We start from the raw sequence: 10081 nt of genomic DNA on the forward strand, positions 1-10081 counted from the left end.
ATGGCGCGAGTGTACATATAATATATATAAAGGAAACGCCATTGTGAGTTTCCTTTCTCACCTCCATCCTTAGTGCGAGATCTCCTACATGTACGTATGTATGTGAGCCTAGCAAAGAGAAATTAGGCTATTGGCCACATACACTACGCTACAATATCATACTCTACAAAATCAGCCAAGATCTAATGACACTTATAATTGTGATGAGTGCGTGAAACATCGTTTGTGCACGCTCTGAGTGGAATGCATAGTGTTGAAAATTCTGGAAAATACGACCAGCGTGTGGAAAAGGGAGGGGCTGAGCTGAATTACAGAGCACCTGAGTTCAGACCCCGAGCTACGTCAAGTGAAGTGGTGAACTTTCCAAGAGAGCCAGTGAAGAAGAAACCACAGGGATTCGATGGCAAGGTCTCTTGGGAAGCATACCAACCACAGTTTGAGTTAATAGCTAAACAAAACGGATGGGACGACGAGAAGTGTGCAGTGCAATGTGCCGCGAGCCTTAAGGGCGCGGCTATGGAGGCTCTCAGCCAATTGACGGGAGAAGAGCGAGGCAGTTGCATGCCACTGGTGTAGGTATTGGAACGAAGGTGTGGAACCAAGCACCAAAATGAGGTTTACAGGGATAGATTCTGCACTCGTACCCGTAATTGAGGTGAAACACTGTAACAGCTTGCTAAAGATCTGGAAATTATGGCTCATAGGGCGTACCCTGGAGCATCACCTGATCTGTTAGCCGTGTTGTTGAGGGATCAGTTTGTGAACGCATTACATTGGACAGCACGCAGCTCAAGATTCAGGTGAAGCAGTCCCAACCTTTAACTTTACAGGAAGCTTTGGCTAGAGCTCTGGAGTTTGAATCTTATGTGAGGTCAAGTTTACCAAGCTTCAGGCCTGAGTCTAGCTCTGGGTTTAAAGCACAAAATGATCAAGTACAAGAGGCGGAGCGATTTAAAGGAACCTGCTGGTATTGTGAGAAGATTGCGCACAAACAGGAGGACTGTTACAAGCAGAAATGAGAGCGAGAGCTGGGCAATACAGAAAAGAACACGGAGATGTTGGACGTGTGGAGAAGATCCAAACTTTCAGACTAATTGCCCACAGAATTCCACGAGAGGGAAAGAAGAGCAGCCCACTGAGACGGGAAACTAGAGATGGCTGATGCAGAGGGGTAGAAGCTGGGAAGCGGCGAAAGGAGGGTCGAAACCATAATGAACATGACTAAAAAATAAATAAATTTGTGAGGGAACAAAACTGTATCTTATTTACTGTTAAAACAATATAAAATACGTAATATTTTCTAAGGCAGTGAGAACGTTTGCAAAGTTTAAAATCTTGATACACTGATGATATTACCCAGAGACCAGAGGTTACGGGAAATCACTTATAATTAATTAATGAGGAAATTACATATGTATTTTACCTATAAGCCTTCAGATCATTTCACCCTTATAGCTCAACATTGAAGAAAAAACGTTACGAGATTCGGTGATAAGTTACGTAACCTGAATGCAGACAGATTTAGTCAGTTTCGCACCACGCAGCCGGGGACTTGTATATCGGCCACATGCTTAAGATACTCTTGCTCACCTTAGCATTACTATACACTGTATAGTATACAGAACACTCGTACAGTGTTTGTTTTGAATAACGATTCTATTAAAATTTATATTTCCGTTAGTACGCTATCACACACCGTCGCTCGCCGCCTGTTGTTTACTGTAGGTGTAGTAAGACAATTATATAATTTCCTTGGTGACCAACTACATCCCGAGGCAGCCACCAGGCCCCAGCCTCCACAGGGCGAGCCGTGTAAATCGAATCACCACACGGGGTTTACAGAAACTGATAAAGCTATTTTTAAATTTACATATAGTATATCTTAAACTACAGTCGGTTGGCCATTATTGTAATTGCAAATTTGTAATCTGGTTATCCGCTGATGCTGAATTATTAAAATATCTGTAGTAATTCAGGAACAAATTTCAGGAATTCGGTTAAGTTCGTTCTCAAATTATTACAGATTCCCTACACGCTTCGGTACAGCGTCAATGAAAAACAGGATTGAGAAAGTGAATTGGCAAGAGCGGTAAATACAGTATATAAAATACCTAAATAATATGACTAGGCTTCTGTTTTTATTTCCGCTGTGGACGAACTTCGTCTGACTCTCCAGCCACCCTCATGACTCAACCACTAAAATGACGCCAACAAAAATTATTAAATTTATAGTAGTGCACTGTTCTTTCTTTTGATATCATAAATATTTTTTTCCCAAGCATTTGATGAGTATCGAACGAATTTGATATTCATTTCCGCCGGAAGTCATAAACAACTCTAAAACACATTCAAAGTCTTGAAACGGGAACTTGGACCCTTTTTTAGTCATGTCACGCACCGTCAACACGGGTGACAACTTCAAGCTCTCTATCGACTGGAGAAACGAGTTCACCCCAAATGACTTGAATAACCCTGCTACTCCTTTTTGTAGAAACTCAGAGATAATTTTTTTAGAGACCCGGCACCTTACAGAGGGGAGCAAACACCCAAGCCACTAGACCTCATCATAACAAACGAGGAGGGTATGGTGGCCAAACTGGAACACCTTGCCCCAGTTGGCACCAGTCACCATATAGAGTTGTCATTCAGATTTAACTGTTACCTAGTTCAAGTTAAGGCCAGGCCAAGGTGCAAATATTACAAGGGAAATTACAACGGGATGAGGGAAGATATGAGGGGTATCCACTGGCCTGACTCATTAAGGCACAAGAACGCAGACACTACGCTGAATATCATAACTAATAAAGTGACCCATTTGATCGATAAATATATACTCAAGACCAAACCCAGTGCCTCTAGGAATACGAGGGGATCCCTACACATGAACTATGAGGTGGTCGACGAAGTTAAGAAGAAAACCCAGAAATTCAAGCCGTAGGTTGGGTCAAACGATGAGCGAGGTCAAGTCAAACCCAAAGGCCTTTTACAGCTATGCAAAGTCGAAATTAAAAACGCAAGTAGGAGTATCAGACCTGAAGCTTGAAGATGGTAGTTACGCACATTCTGACCAGGATAAAGCTGAGGCATTGAACAGCTTCTTTTCCTCGGTGTTCACAAGAGAGGATGCGATTAACCTTCCTGCGTTTGAGGACAGACGGTTCGACACAGCACTGACCCACTTTGTGTTCACAGAAGAGGGTATTAGAAATAAACTGCCAAAGCTAAAGGTCCATAAGAGTCCTGGCCCTGACATGGAGCATCCCAGAGTGTTAAGAGAGTTGTGCAACGAGCTTGTCGAGCCCCTGAAGATACGGTTTTGTAAATGCCTGAATGAACAAAAGGTCTCTAGTGATTGGAAAGTGGCTTATGTGAGTCCTATCTTCAAGAAGGGCGATCGTCACTCCACGAACAACAATAGACCGGTGAGCCTGACCAGCATAATATGTAAAGTACTTGAGAGTATTATCAGAGATGCCGCGATGGAACATCTACTACGAAACAACCTTGTAAAGGATTGCCAACACGGTTTTATGCCGGGGCGCTCCTGCTTAACACAATTGCTCAATGTATTGGATATTTGGACCCATATTCTGGAACGGGGTGGTAATATAGACAATATATCCCTAGATTTTGCCAAGGCTTTCGACAGCGTACCCCATGAAAGGCTGAAAATCAAACTAGAAGGGTACGGAATTCGGGGAAATGTACTAGCGTGGATAGAAGACTTTCTACATGATCACAAGCAGTGTGTGGTGATTAATGGCACGAAATCATCATCTGTACCTGTCACAAGTGGGGTACCACAGGGCAGTGTATTGGGCCCGCTGTTGTTTGTTTGTTTCATAATGACATGCATGACGTTGTACACTCCTCCATACAAATGTTTGCCGATGACGCCAAGGTATAAGTAGCATATCTTAGACCCTGTTGCCATGCATCACCAAAATTGTGACCAAGTCCCAGGTTGCTGATCTGACTTTCTGCCTCATTTACACACAATTGCAGGGTCTCAATTGTTTCTCTTACTATTGACAACACAACATACATACTGTATATTGTTTCTCACTTTTGATCTTTTTTATTTTTTTTTATTTCTTTATTTTTATTATTATTATTATTATTATTATTATTATTATTATTATTATTATTATTACATTTTCGCCCTCCAGTGACCTGTGTCCGGGTGGGGTATTCCCCGAAAAAAAAAAAGCAGCACAGTACAGTACACCTTCTACGCCAGCAATCACTAACCTTCTAAAAGTTGACAAAGAATTTGTTTTCTGAGTAGCGATGATTTGTTTCGGTAACCGAACCTCTGCCATGCATCCACCTTTAAAGCAGTTTTAATTTTTCAGTTCCCTGTGGGTTTACACTACCACGAGTTTTTTCCTACTGTCCTTTAAACGTGTGAGAGACTCTTCTGTTGTGTTTACGCTGCCGGAACTCCCTGGAAACGTTTTCGTACCGCATAGTTTAAAGCATAAAAGTATTACAAACCGTAATTATTTCCTGGTACCAAAAGGAGTTTACAGTATGTATTATAACTTTTCCATTGTCCCTTCATTGAAAATAAAGATTCATAAATATCATTAAGTTCATTCAGTAGAGATAACTTTGCCTCAGTTGAGAAACGACGCATGACGTCACAACTACCAATAACCCCTCATTAATATAAAAAGATAATAATTCTCTGTGATACTTTACAGTGATACAATCTTGTTACCCAGTATAATAAGCGTAAAGTGTGAACTGTTCCGTGTCCAGGCAAGACTTACTGTCCGACATTAGTGTTTAAACTTAAGTGACAGTACTGTATACATTTCTCAATACGCCTGCGTTATCCCATAATATTTATATATTACCGTAGCTGAAAATTAATTATACAATTACGATTCTCATTAATTTTAGCCAACACATTAAGTTAATAGATGAACCATGCCCACATCCTCAAATAGGCTTCCATAAATCGTTCTCTCATAAGTTTGATTTCAAGAATACAAGCGAATGACTCACTTAAGCTACATCACTGAAACAAGTGCTTAAAATGGCTTAAAATTTCACAGATTCATTGTATTTTTTTTGTAGCTTCCACTTAAGAAAAAACTTAACCTACGAACTCTCACAGATGAAAGACCCTCCCAGCACCCAGATTCCTGTAGCGTCGTACAGTTGAAAATGTTCAAAGGAGGGCCACCAGACTGCTGCCTGCACTTCGGCACCTCAGCTTCCCTGAGAGATTGGAGCGCCTGAACTTGCCTAGCTTATACTACAGACGGGGAAGGGGGCAAGGGGGGACCTAGTTAAAGTGTATAAGTATCTCAAGGGGCACTACTCAGTCGAGTGTCCTTACTTGGAGCTGGCGGACGCTCGCCCCACAAGGGGTCACAGCTCAAGATTGAAGGAGCCGCAAGTCCAGAAAACTGTGAGGGCAAACTTTTTCGGAGTGAGGGTTGTAAACTCTTGGAACAATCTACCAGTGTTGTGACGGCACCGAGTGTGAGCTCTTTCAAGACAAGACTTGACCAACACTGGAGCGGGTTCAGGTACATTCAGGAGCCGGTGCTTACCCAGTATTTGCCAACAGTGCGTGACAGAGACGTGGCCGATCGCCCGGGCGGCTAGCGAGCCGATCTTTTGGTGAAGAGGATAAAAGCAATACGTACTCCTGAGTTCATGTAGATTAGGAACCTCAGCTTGTATTGAATTAAATTGAAACAGTTTATTTAGCCAGAAAAACACAGATACAGAGTGGATAATAATAACAATATTAACATGGCTGAGCCAGTTGAGAACCTGAGCTCTCTTTTAGGCACCTGATTAAAACAATTAATGCTAACCTAACCTAACCTAACCTAACCTTGCTACTCATTTAACATTATGTGAAATAAACGGGGGTTCCTAAGCTTCATAAGATCCTCGTTAAATAAGAAAGTCTCAGTTTGATTTTAATAATGCGTCTTAACTAGTTGTTTTCGGGGGGGGGGCGTTAGTATCTTACGCCAGGCAGTTACGTTTATTTATCGTACTAACATTGATAACCCCTGACCTGACCTGACCTTCATGAGCGGTACCGCTCTCGCCTCGCAAGCGAGATGTCACAGGTTCGATTACCGGGCCGGTGGAAAAGTTGTTTGGACATACTTCCTAGCCCTCATTGGTCCCTGTTCAACGAGCAGTAATGTAGGTACAGTCACCCAAAAAAGTCCTGTCGTGAACCATGAACCCCGAGATTCAGACTCTTGAATCCGAAGCATTTATGGACAGAATAATGTATCAGTGTCTACTGCTTCGGGTTCACGAGTCTGAATCGTGGTTCGCGACAGGACTTTTTTGGGCGACTGTACCTGCTGTAAATCGAAAGATGCGAATTCGTATTCAGGGAAAGTTGCTGGAGCTTCCAATAACTTGATGACAAAAAAGATTGACTCATCAGGCTTCTACGCCCTCAACCCTTCAAGCTTATACGCCCTTAACTCACGAGACATAAAGACAAGCTTGAACTTAGCATGCTTCCCTGTTGGGCGCTGTAAACGTTTCTGCGTTTCACCTTACACAAGGATGTAGGGGAGTGCCCAATAAAAAAAAAAAGTTTTGTTATATGCTAAGTATTTTATTTCAAGTTTTTTAAATCTACAGACATATATAAGTAAAGACACACCTTAACTCTACTGCTTAATTAAGTACACACACACACACACACACACACACACACTGGTAGTAAATTACGTACATTACTTAATTCTATCCCCATCACGCACTGCCACATAAGTCTGTTCATAATGTCTCTTTTTGGATCACCTAAAGATTCGACCCAAGCTTATTTCATCTACCTAACGCTACCTGGAGGGTTAGGTTAGGTTAGCGCTTGGGTGGTTAATCTTCTGGTGAATTTTAAGCTTGGGGAGGGGGGAGCAAATTTATATTTAAAGGCTATTTTATTTATATGTACAACACTCTGCATAGTTTGGAGTAAGTTGATTGGACAAGCTTGGACAGATTCAGAAATAATCCAATTGAATATACGAGAGGTAGCCTCCAGTTCTCCCTTTACCTCTCGTATACCCAATTGGATTATTTCTGAATCTGTCCAAGCTTGTCCAATCAACTTACTCCAAACTATGCAGTGTGTTGTACATATAAATAAAATAGCCTACAGAGTGTCCTACATGTTAAGAGTTGCCTGTTATTAATTGCTTACAGTATTACAAGACACAAACATTCTTTCCTGTATGTCTTTCAAGTCCACTACGGTCACCTCTGTTTCTCTGGGACGTTAAGCTACAACAACTGTAGGGTGTTCGTAATTATATACACTATACTAATTTGTTTAGACAATCAAATCTATTAGTCGGGCGGCATAACCTCACTATTTTAACCAATTGTGCATTGTGTGATAAAAACACTAAATTTGGCACACATGTTGACTTATATATAGTGACTAGATCTGATATGGTGCCTCCGCAGATTTAGCTGCTGACGGTCGTTGAAGCCATTATCCAAAAGGGCCACCAACAATTATTTATATTTTACTTAATTGCCTTGCTGGGTGTGACTGTATCTTGGCAGTGGAGTTTAATTCACTGCGAAAGAACTAAAACTACAAAGTGAATTATTTTATTATATTCGTATAAAAATAATAGAGTAATTAGTCTAATTAAACAGTATGTTACCCGCCTGATTGCTACAATTTATGCACTAAAGTTGTTGTTGTTGTCTGTGGTGGTGGTCATTACTAAAATGACGGGACTGGCCCCATGGTCCCATGTCCTAGACCACACTAACTATGCAAGTTGGGTCCCTGTTCACCTAGGGAACATGGCAGAACTTAAAAAAAAGCACCCAGATGTAGCCAGAGAGTTCAATGCAGGCAACTTCATGGTGCAGAAGACAAGGAAGGTATTCTCACCAATCCCGATTGATCAGGCTCAAGAACAGAACAACGCCTGCATCAAAGGAGCTGTGGGCCTGACAAACAATCCCAGTGCCCTGCGGCGTTGGATGGTTTCGGGTCCAGAAGTTGCGAGAGTGATAGAAGAGTTCAAAGATGAGCGCCAGTACTGGAGCTTTAAGAGACACTCGCCATCATGACCAGATTCCCAGTGTGCAAACTTCATTCATCAAAGATGTTCACTCCCTTGTCAGTGTGATAGTAACCCTTTTGAGGAGGAAAGCCTGGATCTGGTGGCCCTTTACACCAAGAAGATTGCCAGTCTTTCTGCAGCTGAGACTGTCAGAAATGGGAAGAGCATTGGCCAAGACCAGTTCCAGACCTTCACCAGAGACGTCTGATGGAAGGAACCAAGCCTGTCGATGCTATTCTTCACCGAAACAAGCTGAAGGTGTTCAGTGCTTCCATCTCAAGTAAGGGAAGCAAAGGAAAGGAGCAGCTGGCCTCTCTTAAGCATGATGTGAGCCTTTTCTCGCGGCTGTATATTGGCTGCCAGACAAGGGATGGAAACCTTCAAGAATTCTTTCGTCACGAAAATCAAGCATGTCTTCCTGCACTCGCTGATGGAGGTAGCATCCGTCTATGTACGAAGAGTGACCTCCTTGCATGCTTAGGGGATCTCTCTGTTGCCCACACAGAAGCTCCTCCTGCCGCCAGTGTAGTTCATGATGGAGCAGCTGTTCTCCAGATGCTCAAACCAGCAGCAGCCAAGAACTTTGAGGAATATGCTCAGGAGGTCTTCATCCCATACATGTAAAGAAAGGCTTCAAACTGCGTCACGGCTTGACCTGGTGTTTGACAGGTATGTTGCTGATTCACTGAAATGTACAACGAGCGCAAAACGTGGACAAGGAGTCCGCAAACGTGTGGTGGGTTCAGCTACCATACCAGGAAACTGGCAGAACTTCCTCAGGGTGGACAGCAACAAGACGGAGTTGTTCAGGTTCCTGTCAGACGCCCTCCTCACGTGGTTTGACAAGGAAGACAGGCAGCTTGTCATCACCGATGGACAGGCAGTCCTTAGCAAGCCAGAGCTCACTGAGCTGGCATCGATCGCCCCATGCAATCACGAAGGAGCAGACAGTCGCTTGTTGTTGCATGCATCCCATGCTGCCCAGCATGGCCACCATAAGATACTGATCCGGACTGTGGACACAGATGTCGTGGTTTTGGTTGTCTCAGTGGTCCAAGGGGTGCACCAAGAAGATGAACTGTGGTTGGTATTTGGCACTGGCAAGAGTTTCCGCTATCTCGCAGCCCACGAAATGGCAGCATGTCTGGGACCACAGAAGGCACGGGCATTGCCTATGTTCCATGCCCTGACAGGGTGCGACACCCAGATCTGACAGAGGCACTGCTGAAGCTTTCTGCTGCTTTAAAAGTCATACCAGAGGATGTCATGCACATCATCGAGAGGTTCGTTATCCTCCTGTATGACAGAACCAACTCATGCATGAACATCAACAAGGCGCGAAGGACGCTATTCGCCAAAAAGAGCAACGTGCAGCCGATCCCACCAACAAAGGCAGCCTTAGAGGAGCATGTCAAAAGAGCAGCCAACCAGGGGGGGTGTCATATCTGGGGCCAAACCCTGGTACCATCACCACAGCTGGGGCTGGACGAAGAATGAGAAGGTTTGTACACGCTGTTTTGGAAGACACTACCTGAGGCTGCCCACAACTGTTATGAGCTAGTCTCGTGCAGATGCAAGGAGGGATGTGTGAAGGGCTGCAAATGCAAAAAGGCTGCACTTGAATGCACAGTACTGTGTGTGTGTGTGTGTGTGTGTGTGTGAAGGACTGTGCTCCCACCATTGACTTCCCAGATTGGTGAATACTGTTCCACAACTCGCTGTACTTGCAAATTTACATACTGTATTCACCAATGACGTAATAAAACCATGTTTAATTTTGGTTTATCTCCTTTCTCCTTGTCTTTTAGCACCTTAGAATGTTAACTGTGACTATTTAAGTCCCTCAATATGTCTTGAAGTGACTTTTCTGGATGCCACCATAGTCTTCTGACAGCCATTTTGGAAAATGCCTGCCACGGCCGTCGGGGGTAAAATATTCAGTGGCACCATATCCAGATTTGTTCATTATCTAAAAGTCAATAAGTGTGCCAAATTTGGTA

At 43.2% G+C, this 10081-nt stretch overlaps 1 protein-coding gene across 1 annotated transcript in view; it reads right to left on the minus strand.

The window, feature by feature from the left end:
* LOC121861546 (sodium- and chloride-dependent neutral and basic amino acid transporter B(0+)-like) overlaps window positions 1–4404 on the minus strand; it is a 54968-nt gene extending 50564 nt beyond the window's left edge. Inside the window, exon 1 of the mRNA XM_042359397.1 lies at window positions 4252–4404. The gene's annotated coding sequence lies outside the window, so the exon portion shown is untranslated. The remainder of the gene's footprint in view (window positions 1–4251) is intronic.
* Window positions 4405–10081: the final 5677 nt, after the last annotated feature.

This window comes from Homarus americanus, unplaced genomic scaffold (genome assembly GCF_018991925.1).
Source record: "Homarus americanus isolate GMGI-L3 unplaced genomic scaffold, GMGI_Hamer_2.0 scaffold24260, whole genome shotgun sequence".
Taxonomy (NCBI): domain Eukaryota; kingdom Metazoa; phylum Arthropoda; class Malacostraca; order Decapoda; family Nephropidae; genus Homarus; species Homarus americanus.